This window comes from Rhinopithecus roxellana, chromosome 8 (genome assembly GCF_007565055.1).
Source record: "Rhinopithecus roxellana isolate Shanxi Qingling chromosome 8, ASM756505v1, whole genome shotgun sequence".
In the NCBI taxonomy this organism is placed as follows: domain Eukaryota; kingdom Metazoa; phylum Chordata; class Mammalia; order Primates; family Cercopithecidae; genus Rhinopithecus; species Rhinopithecus roxellana.
Genome location: NC_044556.1, coordinates 72,651,502 through 72,664,626, shown reverse-complemented (window position 1 = coordinate 72,664,626; position 13,125 = coordinate 72,651,502). Strand labels below are relative to the sequence as shown.

The window sequence follows — 13,125 nt, the reverse complement described above, 5'->3', positions numbered from 1 at the left end:
TGGAGAAAGAGCCTTGGCAGGGGAAATTTGAAGGAAGCTTCTATTGACCTCCTTCTGGTGAGGAGCAGAAGTAGCAGAGAGCAATGTTAGAGCAAGAGCAAGTAACTGACAGCATTGCCATCAGTTCTCACAGCAAGTGGCAGGAGATGAGGGAGGCAGAGATGGGTGGAGCTGGGACTGGGGAAGTGAGTGGTAAAGCAGGAGTAGGAAGGCTGTGATAATGGGGTTGGTGGGAAGATGTAATCATGTGAATGGGTTTGTGAGCAGCTCTGGTGCTAGAGGCAGATGTGGGTGTGATAAAAAGAGATTCATCTGCTATGGGTAAACTAAGTGGAAAAGGTGCTGTATCAGTTAAGTGGCTTTTGGCTGCAAGTAATAGAAAATTTAGTTCAGTTGGCTTATACTAGTCATTCTCAACTGGGGGCAATTTTACTCCCCAGGGGACATTTCGTAAGGTCTGAAGATATTTGTGGTTGTCACAACTGGGATGGTTGGCGGAGGGGGTCATACTGGTATCTAGTGGGCAGTGGCCAGAGATGCTTCCCAACATACCACAATGCATAGGACCACACACAATGCACAGCTGCCCACAGCAAAGTATTATGTGGCCCAAAGTGTCAATGGTGATGCTGAGAAACCCTGGTTTAAACCAATAAGGAACAATTTATTGTTCCATATAATAAGCAGTTTCAATGGTGGTCATTTCATGTGTTCATTGAGGAGGTGGGTTCTCCCCACCAGTAGCCTTTGCCTCTGCCATGTATTGGGCCTTTGTTCCCTCAGGGCCACAAGAGGCTACAGTGGCTCCAAGTATCACATCCTCACCCAAGAGCATCTTCCTGTCCCTTTATAAAACTCAAATTTCCTTTCTGTCTCACTAGCTTTGTGTCCTATACCTATTCCTCAATCAATCCTGGGCGAGGGGATTGCCAAGATTAATTTAATTGACATCCCTCACCCCTATCCCCACGCTGACACTGGGGTATGGAACGTGAAACGAAGAAAATTTATATTCTGTTAAAAAGAAAATGTATCTTCTGGAGAAAGGAGAGGGTGCTGTGTGGTTCACAACAGGCTCTCCCCAGCATATTATGTTCATGAAGCTGAGAAATAGCTGAGAAATGTGGTCCTGGGCCTCAAGGCTGGAACTTGCTGCTCTGTTACTCACTTTGGATTCGCACCTTCGTTCACTCATTCCATAAGCAATAGATATTTACAGAATGCCTCTGCATGGTGCAAGGGACATCACAGACGTGTGGTTCCTGCTGACCTGGAGCTTTCAGTCTTGTAAGGGAGACACTAATCAAATAGTCTCATGGATGATGTGCAATTAAAGACAGAGATAGGCTGGGATTTAAAAGCACATGGAGCAGCAACAGTATATTACAGAAGACCTTACAAAGAAGGTGAGGGAGAGTCAGGAAGGGTTTCCTTGGTTGAGCTAAGATCTGAAGAATGTATGAAAATTAGCTTGGTGAAAGACAGGGGACAGAGGAGACTTCCCAAGAATAGTGACCATGTGTGCACATCCCTCTGTGGGGAGGAGCTCAGTGCAGTCCAGGAACAGTCACAGTGGAGTGCAGAGCAGAAATCCAGGGGAGGACAGCAGGGATTTTGAGAGGTTAGACAAGGGCCGAATCTCACAGGGTTTGCTCGTGTTAAGGATTTTTGTCTTGGTCTTAAGAGCAAGGAAAATTCATTCAGGTGTCCCAAACAAAGATCTTTTTTTTTTTTTTTTTTTTTGAGTGCTTAAAGTTTGTAATTCCTAGTAGGAAAACATTATCTGAATGAATACCCTAATGGCAAACCACTGTAAAATGCTTCAGCTGCATTTGGGGAAGAGGGGTAGGGATTATCTTCAAAGCATCCCAGCTCTCTTGATGAGAAGGTCAGAGGTACACTGGTTTGTATTGTTGCGACATCCATAAGGTGATCTAGGTTGCTTTCCTTTCAGCAAGGGCTTTATTTATCAGAAGGGCATTATGTTTGACCTCCATATTTGGCTGACAATTTACTGATAAGATTCATAACCTTTGGGTTGCTCTGGTATTGTGACATATTTGCTGGATGCTGAGCCACATCCTGAAAGGCCACCATAACTTCTGGATCCTGCATGGTTGCAAGAACCTCTGGATCACCAAGAATTTCATTGAGTCCAGGCATTCTGGCCATTCCAGGCATGCCCCCTCCCATTCCAGGCATTCCTCTGGTAAAATTACCAGGCATTCCCCCAGGAAAGCCACCTGGAAAAGAGCCATACTGAGCTCCTGACCATCGTCTGGCTTCTTCCTCCCTCTGGGCTCTCTCATGCTCTTCTCAAGCCTTCTTAACTCTTTCTATTCTTTCTTCGATCTCTCGCTCTTTCCATTTTCGCTCATACTTTCTCCAATGTTCGGCAATTGTCCGTGCCCTAGGTTGAACTTCTTTTAGCATTGCACTAGCATCTTCATTATAATTCAATTTACAGTCAAGGGCAAGATCATGGGCTGCTTCTTCCCAGTGGCCTAGAAGTCTGTGTGCTTCCCAGCAGGGTGCGGTGGCTCACACGTGTAATCCTAGCACTTTGGGAGGCTGAGGTGAACGGATCACAAAGTCAGGAGATCGAGACTATCCTGGCTAACACGGTGAAACCCCGTCTCTACTAAAGATACAAAAAATTAGCCGGGCATGGTGGCGGGCGCCTGTTGTCCCAGCTACTCAGGAGGCTGAGGCAAGAGAATGGCGTGAACCAGGAGGCGGAGCTTGCAGTGAGCCAAGATTGTGCCACTGCACTCCAACCTGGGTAACAGAGTGAGATTCCCTCTAAGAAAGGAAGGAAGGAAGGAAGGAAGGAAGGAAGGAAGGAAGGAAGGAAGGAAGGAAGGAAGGAAGGAAGGAAGGAAGGAAGGAAGGAAGGAAGGAAAAGGAAAGAAAAAAAAAGAAAAGAAGTCTGTGTGCTTTCCCTCACCACTTGTCAGGCTGAGCTGAATCAGGATTTATTTCTATGGCTCTGTCACAGTCTCGGATGGCAGCATTTGGCTTCTGTAATTTGACGAAGACACTGGCCCTCTTGGCCTACAAAATGGCCAAGCAAGGATTCAGCTTGATGGCATCTGTGAATAAGTCAGTGGCTTTCTGCAGTTTACCATCATTTAGGGCTCAATAGCAGCCACTTCTTATCATTTGCCTGATTCATCATCTCTGTTATCTCTGCATTTTCATCTCCCATTTCTTGATGGGCATCAGTGTCTGGTTCAATCACACCTTCATTATCAATTTCTAGATCACTTTCCTCACTTGATGGTTCATCTGCCTTTAAGTCTTCCTCCACCTTCTTACTATCAGGTTTTTCTTCGTAGGTATTTTCTTCGAATTTAGCTTTCTGAGTAGCAGGTGGTACTTTACCCCGCATGCTCTCCACCCACTCCCTCAGGAAGTGCATTTCCTTGGTGTGCAGAACACTCGGATCCTGCACACACTTTCACAAAGGCCCGAAGTTCATTCACTTTGTGGGGGTCCATGGTCAGGAGGTGGTGGGCAAAGCTGAGGGTCTGTAGCCTGGTTCCAGGATCAGGCCCTGGCTTGGCATGACCGCACAGAAAGGGCTTTTTTTTTTTTTTTTTTTTTTTTTTTTTGAGACGGAGTCTTGCTCTGTCACTCAGACTGGAGGGCAATGGTGCGATCTCGGCTCACTGCAGCCTCCACCTCCCGGGCTCCAGTGATTCTCCTGCCTCAGCCTCCTGAGTAGCAGGGATTAGAGGCACCCACCACCACGCCCAGCTAATTTCCAAATAAGGATCATTTTGACTGCAGTGTGAAGAACAAAGTGGAGAGAAGCAGGCTAGATTTGGGAAGGTAAGAAACTACTACATGGGTTCAGGCAGGTGAGTTGTGATGGTGGATTGGATCACGGCAATGGTGGGGATGTAGAGAGGTTGTGAGATTTAAGATACATTTGGCCAGACACGGTGGCTCAGGCCTGTAGTCCCAGCATTTCGGGAGGCCAAGGCAGGTAGACTGCTTGAGGTCAGGAGTTCGAGACCAGCCTGGCCAACAGGGCAAAACCCTGTCTCTACTAAAAATATAAAAATTAGCCGAGTGTGCTGGCATGTGCCTATAGTCCCAGTTACTCGGGAGGCTGAGGCAGGAGAATTGCTTGAACCTGGGAGGTGAAGGTTGCAGTGAGCTGAGATTGTGCCACTGCACTACACTCCAGCCTGGGCAACAGAGCAAGATCTTGTCTCAATTAATAAAAAAAAAAAAAAAAAAAAAAAGAAGCCAGGCACGGTGGCTCACACCTGTAATCCCAGCACTTTAGGAGGCCAAGGCGGGTGGATCGCAAGGTCGGGAGATCGAGACCATCCTGGCTAACATGGTGAAACCCTGCCTCTACTGAAAATACGAAAAATTAGCCAGGCATTGTGGTGGGCACCTGTAGTCCCAACTACTGGGGAGGCTGAGGCAGGAGAATGGCAAACCCGGGAAGCAGAGCTTGTAGTGAGCCAAGATCATGCCACTGTACTCCAGCCTGGGTGACCGAGCAAGACTCCATCTAAAAAAAAAAAAAAAAAAAAAAAAAGAAAAAGAAAGAGAGAGAGAGAGATTTTAAGAGGTAAAATTGACCAAATTTATTGATGGATTTCTTGTGGACCAGTGGGGAAAATAAAGGATTAAGGACAGATTCCTAAATTTCTGGATTCAGAAAATGGTTGAAAGGAAGAGCCATTTATTAAGAAAGAAAACAGTGGAAAAGGATCAGACCTCTGGGAAAATTAGAGTTTAGCTTTCATCATGGTGAGATCCCAGCTCCTTTGAGACATCCAAGTGGAGACGCTGAGCAGGCAATTGGATATATGGATCCAGAGATCAAAGAAGAAGACTAAGTTGGAAATATAAATTTAGAGAATATCGGCATACAGATGGTATAGTGGGTGTCTATCACCAAGTAACAAATTACTTCAACACTTGGTGACTTCAAACAACAGCCATTTATTATCTCTTATGGTTTCATTGTATTGAGACTTTGGACAATGCATGGAGAGGATATCTTTGTTCTACAGTGTCTGAGGTCTCAGCTGGGAGACTCAATGGCTGGGACCTGAAACTATACACACACACACACACACACACACACACACATATATATATATATATTTTTTTTTTTTGAGACAGAGTCTCGCTCTGTTGCCCAGGCTGGAGAGCAGTGGCGCGATCTCGGCTCATGCAAACTCCACCTCCTGGGTTCAAGTGATTGGTTCTTCAGCCTCAGCCTCCCAAGTAGCTGGGATTACAAGTGCCCGCCACCACGCCCAGCTAATGTTTTGTATTTTTAGTAGAGACGGGGTTTCACCATATTAACCAGGCTGGTCTTGAACTCCTGACCTCGTGATCTGCCCGCCTCAGCCTCCCAAAGTGTTGGGATTACAGGCATGAGCCACCACACCTGGCCTATGTGATATTAATGTTGGCTGCTGGCTGAGGGCTTAGCTGGAGTCATTGGCTGCCAACACCCACATGTGGCCCCTCTATGTGGCCTGGGCTTCCTCACCACAGGATGGATTGCTTCTAAAATCAAGAAGCCTGAGAGAGATCCAGGTGGAGACTGAATTATTCATACGACCTAACCTCCAAAGTCATAGAGTGTCACTTCCATTTGACCAAAGAAGTCATAAGCTGCCAGGAAGATTCAAGGGGAGGAAACTTAGACCCTACTTCTTGATGGAAAAGTGTCAGTTACGTTTTAAGAAGAGTATGTGGGATGGGATAAATATATAGGTGTGGCCATTCTTGGACAATGCCATGAGCCACAGATGCTACTTAAAGGTAACGAATAAGGTGTCCCAAAGAAAAACAATATGGATGAGGAAAGGAGAGTGCCTAGGATGGAGGTTTGGAGTCATCTTACATGTCAGGATAAAGAAGAAGAGTCTACCAAAAAAGACAGAGAAGAAGCAGACAGGGAGTAGAAGGAAAACCAGAGAGCAGGGCAGCACAGAAGCCATGGAAAGAAAGTTCACTCATTTATTCACTGAGCATTTATCAGGTACCCTACTGTATTTATCAGGCACTTAATGCCAGACTGTTCTAGGTTCTGGGAATGTAGTAATGAATGCAAAATTCCTTGACTTCATGATGATTACATTCTAGAGGGGAACTATCCAATTAGTTGAAAACTGAAAAAAAAGTGTGCCTTGGACATAGTCACTTGAAGGTCAATGGTGATCTTCATGAAAATGGCTTTTATAAGAAATGAGGACCAAGCATGATGGCTCATGCCTATAATCCCAGCACAATGGGAGGCTGAGGCAGCAGGATTGCTTCAGCCCGGGTGTTTGAGATCAGCCTGGGCAGCACAGCAAAACCACATCTCTACAAAAAGTAACAAAAAATTAGCCAGGCATGGTGACGTGTGCCTGTGGTCCCAGCTAGTTGAGAGGCTGAAGCAGGAGGATAGCTTGAGCCTTGGAGGTCGAGGCCATAGTGAGCAGAGATCATGCCACTGCATTCCAGCCTGGATGACAAGTGAGACCCTGTCTCAAAAAAAGAAAAGAAAAGAAAAGAAAAGAAAAGAAAAGAAAAGAAAAGGAAAGGAAAGGAAAGGAAAGGAAAGGAAAGGAAAGGAAAGGAAAGGAAAGGAAAGGAAAGGAAAGGAAAGGAAAGGAAAGGAAAGGAAAGGAAAGGAAAGGAAAGGAACAGAAGCCAGATTGGGTAGGTTGAGGAATCAGTTGGAGAAGGGGAGTATAAAAAATGGATTGGGGAGGTAAAGGCAGCTGTGAGGCTCTGAGGATAAAGATAAAACCCCTAACAGGGCATTTCCTCTTCTCTGTAGCATGTCCTATTATCAGGCTGCACTAGAAGGGGCTGAAGCCCCACTGTGACTGGCAAGGGACCCGCATCAAGTTTTTCTGCGCTCCACTCAGCATTGTTCGGGAGTAACTAAGAATGTGCTGCCTAGTGCAGTTCCAGCCTCCAACCCTTAGTCAACAGCTCTGTCATCTCCCATACCCTCATGGATTCTTTCCTGGATTGTTTCTTCATTGCTGCCAAACTCCATCCTGAGCTTGCAGCCCAGATTCTAGCCACATTGATCTCCTCACAAGCTATGCCTGAACTCCCCTCCTTCAGTCTATCCCTTTCACTATTTGAGTTCCACCACAAAACTCCTTTTCCATGAAGAAGGACCCACGCCAGCCCTCATGGATGCCCTTACCCACTGAAGGCTGCACTGAGTTCAGCTCTGCACCATGCATGGTTCTGGCTGGCCTGTGATGTTTGTGTCTTAATCTTCCACACCACGGGTAACTTATTTGAAAGCAGACCAGGGTGGAGATGTTTCCTGTCTTCACAGTGTCCCCGAGGCAAGCTCAATACTGGACTAAGTAAATAGCAAGGGCCCAATATCTATCGCATCTGTTGAATGACTTGATGCAGAGCCTACCTGTGCCCTCCCACACTTGCCCCAGATGACCTGCCCTGTGAGCCTGTTGCAGTAGCTGAATCCAGGATAGGAATGGGGACTGCTTTTCTCAAGACTCTGCCTGCAGAGCTCCTGGGGAATAAAGAGCAGGAGAGGCCCTCTCTGTACTCAAGAATCTGAGTTCAATCTGGGGATAGAGGAAGAGGGATATAGTTCCCCATCCCGATAAGCACCCCCAGATAAGTTAAAGAGAACACACCAGCCCACAGTAGTAGCTGAACGAGTCCATTTAGGTATGGCAAATAGATACAGAATAAAAGATTGACTGAGGCGGTATGATCTTCTCTGGTAGAGTTTTCTCCAGGTGAAAGGTCTTAAGCTTGATGTGGGAGACATACAAATGCCACTTGTTAGCCATACCACCTTGTACAAATCACATAAGCCCCTCTGAGCCTCCGTTTTCCAACCTTTTTTTTTTTTTTTTTAAGAAACTGAGTCTCGCTGTGTTACCTTGGCTGGACTACAGTGGTGGACTCACTGCAGCCTCAAACTCCTAGGCTAAAGGGATCCTCCTGCTCAGCCTCCTGAGTAGCTGGGATTGCAGACATGAGCCACTGTGTCCAGCTCCCAAGTTTTCTAATCTTTAAAATGGGAATAGTAATACCCACCACAGGCTGGACGTGGCGGCTCACACCTGTAATCCCAGCACTTTGGGAGGCTGAGGAGGGAGGATTGCTTGAACCCAGGAGTTTGAGATCAGCCTAGGGGACAAAATGAGACTCTATCTCTACAAACAATAATAATAAATACCTACCACATAGAATTGCTAGGAGAAATAAACGGGATAATATACAGTTGGTCCTGTTAGTTGTGACCTCTGTATTTGCAAATTTGTCTACTCACTAAAATGTATTTGTAACCCTCAAATCAATATTTATGGTGTTTTTGGGGTCATTTGCAGACATGCACAGAGCAGCAGAAATTCGAATCATGTTCCCAGCTGAGGCTGGACAAGGCATGCTCTTCCTTCTTCTTTCAGCCCTCATGCTGTAAACAAGTGCCCCTTGTGCAGTCTATTTAGTGCCCATGGTTTTGGCATTTTTTTGTGCTTTTTCTTGGTAATTTCACTGTTTAAAATGGTCCCCAAGCATAGTGCTGAAGCGGTGTCTCCTGCTCCTAAGCACAAAAAGACTGTGATGAGATTTATGGAGAAAAGAAGTGTGTTAGAGAAGCTTTGTTCAGGCTGAAATGATAGTGTTGTGGGCTGTGAGTTCAATGTTAATTAATTAATGATACATACTTCATAGAAACACATAAAACAAGGCTATGAATTGATTGGTTAATGAAAATGTTCTGACCAGAGGTTCGAGGTTTGCAGTGATTTTGTAGGGTATAAGTACGCTAAGCAATGAGAACGGACAGTATGTAGAAGTGCCTATATAGCATATGGTGTAGACGAGACGCATTCAGAAGTGCTGACTGCTGATCTTGGTGAGAAGGTGGCAGAAGGCACTCCAGGCAGTTTCTCGCCATAGTTGTCTGTGCTTTGCCGGGAATTTGGATCCTGTAAGAGTCAAAAAATTTTTGATCATAAGTTTCTGTCCCTTTGCATCCAATTGAGGTACCGAGTTAAAAAAAAAAAAGTTTCTGTCTTATTTCTCTTGTATCCTGTGGGCGCCTCATGTTTCTGCCTCAGACAGGGAGCTTAGGCAGGGGCTGAGGCTCCAAAAGGACCATGTCTCTTGCCTTCTGTGTGTTTTCTACCCTCCTTCTTGTTTGACATCCAGGGGTCCCAATTATCTTGTGTTTCAGTGGTTACTTTCACTGTGGTTGGTCCTGGGGTGGGTGGAGGAGCAAAAGCCCTGTCTGGATCCACATTCCCCTGCAGGGTGACAGAGAGGGCTCTAAGCCCCAGCCATGGGGGAAAATGTTGGGGGTGAGCGCGAAGGGGGACACTGACCACAAGCTTTCCCCCCATAGGAAAGGCCTTCCCCTGTTGGGCTACTGTCTTTTCCCAGGTGGAGACGAAAGCAGCAAGAACTAAGAAAAAGGGCTAGAGGTTTTCTCCACACATGGGTCTGATTAGACTCTCATTCCTGAGGCTCTCTGGGCTTGAACACTTTCTCTCCAGGAAGCCAGACAGCCAGTTAGAGAAAATCTGCAAACCTGCACGGAGGCCAGGCTTCAGGAGGCAGCCCCGGGTGGGGTGGAAGAGACGGGAGGGCTGTGGGCACTTGATCTTTATCACAGCCCTCAGCCTCCCGGCCTCCTGCCAGCTCCCATAGCCCCTGGCCAGGAGCCTCTAAGAATTCAGAGCCTGAGGATTGTGTTACCTTCTGAATTCTATTAGCACAGGCCAGCTGGGGGTGGGGATGGGGGCTGGCTACGGCTTACCTGGGGAGTCGTTTGGTGCCAAGCAGGCGCCTTGGGTTGCTTGTTTCTGCCTTTCCAACTTTGACTCCCCCTTTGCCCTCATTCTCTCACATTCTCTGCAGGGAAGGACATGAATTGTGTATATGTTAATATAAACCAAAAAAGATAGGGGTTTTTCAGATGTTCATAAGGAAGAGAAGTTAACGATGATATGAATAATAGCAAAACTTTGTGCCAGACACTGTTCTAATTGCTTGTATGTGTACAGTCCTGCATTGTTTAACAAAGGGGATATGTTCCGAGAAATGTGTCATTAGGTAATTTCATTGTTAGATGATTTCGCCATTGTGTAAACATCATAGAGTGTACTTGCATAAACCTAGACGGTAGAGCCACTACACACCTAGGCTGCATGGTATAGCCTATCTCTCTTAGGCTACAAACCTGTACAGAATGTTACTGTACGGAATACCATAGGCAATTGTAACAGGCAATGGTAAGTTCTAGAATACCATAGGCAACGGTAAGATTTTTTTGTATGTAAACTTATCTAAACATAGAAAAGGTACAGTAAAAATACAGTATAAAAGATAAAAGATGGTAGACCTGTATGGGGCACTGTCTGTGAAAGGAGCTTGCAGGACTGGAAGTTGCTCTGGGTGAGTCAGTGAGTGAGTGGTGAGTGAATGTGAGGGCCTAAGGCACTATTGTGCACTACCGTAGACTTTATAAGCTCTCTACACCTAGGTTGCAATAAATTTATAAATAATATTTTTCTTTCTTCAATAATAAATTAACCTTAGCTTACTGTAACTTTTTTACCTAATAAGCTTTGAAAAATTTTAAAAACTTTTTGACTCCTTTGTATTAGCACTTAGCTTAAAACACACATCGTACAGCTATACAAAAATATTTCTTTCCTTATGTCATTATTCTATATGCTTTTTTCCATTTTTACATAACTTTTTTGTTAAAAACTAAGACACAGACACACACATTAGCCTAGGCCTACACAGGGTCAAGGACATCATGTAGAGAACCAACTCCACATCTTGTCCAACTGAAAAGTGTTTTTTGTTTTTGTTTTTGTTTTGTTTTGTTTGTTTGTTTGTTTTGAGACAGAGTTTTTCTCTGTTGTCCAGGCTGGAGTGCAGTGGTACGATCTTGGCTCACTGCAACCTCTGCCTCCCGGGCTCAGGCAATCCTCCCACCTCAACCTCCCAAGTAGCTGGGACTACAGGCCTGTGCCACCACACTGGCCTGTTTTTGTGTAGTTTGTAGAGACAGGAGTCTCACCATGTTGCTCAGGCTGGTCTCAAACTCCTGGGCTCAAGCGATCCACCCACTTTGGCCTCCCAAAGTGCTAGGATTATAGGCGTGAGCCACCGCGCCGGCCCCATTGGAAGGTCCTTGAGGGCAATAGTTGTCGTCTCCTATGATAACAATGCCTTCTTCTGTAATACCTCCTGAAGGAACTCCCTAAGGCTGTTTTACAGTTAGCTAGTTTTAAATAAGTATAAGGAGCATACTCTAAAATAATGATAAATAGTATAGTAAATACATAAACCAGTAACATAGTTGTATATTATCATTATCAGTTATTATGCATTGTACATGATTGTATGCTTTTACACCAGTAGGTTTGTTTATACCAGCACGTGAGTAATGCATTGTGCTACAATGTTACATAGGCTACTATGTCACTAAGTGATAGGAATTTTTCATCTCCATTATAATCTTATGGGACCACCATCATATATGTGGCCCTTCCTTGACCAAAACATCATTCTTTATGTGGTACATGACTGTATTAGCACATTTACAACTCAAAATATCTCTATTTTACAGATGAAGAGATTGAGACAGAACTGTGTTGGACTACAGTTTCCTCACAACCATAAAGAAGTTAGACAAAATCAATCTAAAGTAACTTACAGCCGAGCGCGGCCGAATTATCTCCGCTCACTGCAATGCTAGGCTCATGCCTGTTATCCTAGCACTTTGGGAGGCTGAGGCAGAAGGATCACTTGAGTCCAGGAGTTCAAGACAGTCCAGGAGTTCGAGACCAGCCTGGGCAACATGGCGAAACCCCATCTCTACCAAAAACACAAAGATTAACCAGGCATGATGGCACATGTCTGTAGTCCCAACTACTTGGGAGGCTGAGGTGAGAGGATTCCTTGAGTCAGGGAGGCCGGTATTGCAGTGAGCTGAGATGGCACCACTACATTCTGGACTGGACAACAGAGCCAGATCCCGTCTCAAAAAAAAAAAAATGTAACTTTCATGTTCATTTTTCATTTGTTTTTCTTTTTCTTAGTCTCCTTCCATAACAAGAAGGAGGAAAAGGAAAGAGAAAGAATAATTTATGTAATCTTTACTACATTGGGCTCTATAACAAGGGCAGCAAACTGTGTTTTCAAGAGCCAGATAGTAAATATTTTAGGCTTTGTGATCCACACAATCTCTGTCAAAACTATTCAGCTCTGCCATTGTAGCACCAAAGCAGTTAGATACAATATGTGGACCAACCTGTGTAGCTGTACTTCAATAAAACTTCATTTAACTAAATAGGCAGAGGGCTGGATTTGGCCCTCTGTCCTATTACTTTATAAGATTACCCAGGCTGGGGTCCTGCCCTCAGAAAGCTCACCTTCTGCTCCAGGCTTCACTGTGAGATACATGAATGTGACTGACATACTCCATTTGTTAACGTGCAAAACTACATATACATGTGGACACACGCACATATGCTCACACACACCTGCACATAGTTCCCCAGCTTTATGTGTATTTACACACACCACAGGCCTCTTTTACACATTGCCTGGCAATTTACATCCCCAAAAGGAATAGTATTGCTGGGCATTCACGATGTTCTAAGCACTATGATTGGTGATTTTCATGTTTTCTCAAGTCATCCTTCCCACAGTTTCGTCCATAGGAATTATGACCCCTGTAGCAGTTTGTTAGGGCTACCATAACACAGTACCACAAACTGGGTGGATTAAACAACAGAAATGTATTTCTCACAGTTCTGGAGGCTAGAAGTTTGAGAACAAGTTGTCAGTAAGAGCCAGGCATGGTGGCTCACACCTGTAATTCCAGCACTTTGGGAGGCCAAGGTGGGGAGATCATTTGAGCCCGGGAATTTGAGACCAGCCTAGGCAGCAAAGGGAGACCCTGTCTCTACAAAAACATTTTTAAAATTGTCTGGGTGTGGCGGTCTGCACCTGTAGTCCCAGCTACTTGGGAGGCTGAAGTGGAAGGATCACTTGAGCCCAGGAGTTCGAGGCCACAGTGAGCTATGATCACACCACTGTATTCCAGCCTGGGCAACAGAGTGAAACTCCATC

General features: G+C 45.2%; 1 pseudogene; it reads right to left on the bottom strand.

The window, feature by feature from the left end:
- Nucleotides 1-1,980: 1,980 nt before the first annotated feature.
- LOC104679525 lies at nucleotides 1,981-3,500 on the bottom strand (annotated as a pseudogene).
- Nucleotides 3,501-13,125: the final 9,625 nt, after the last annotated feature.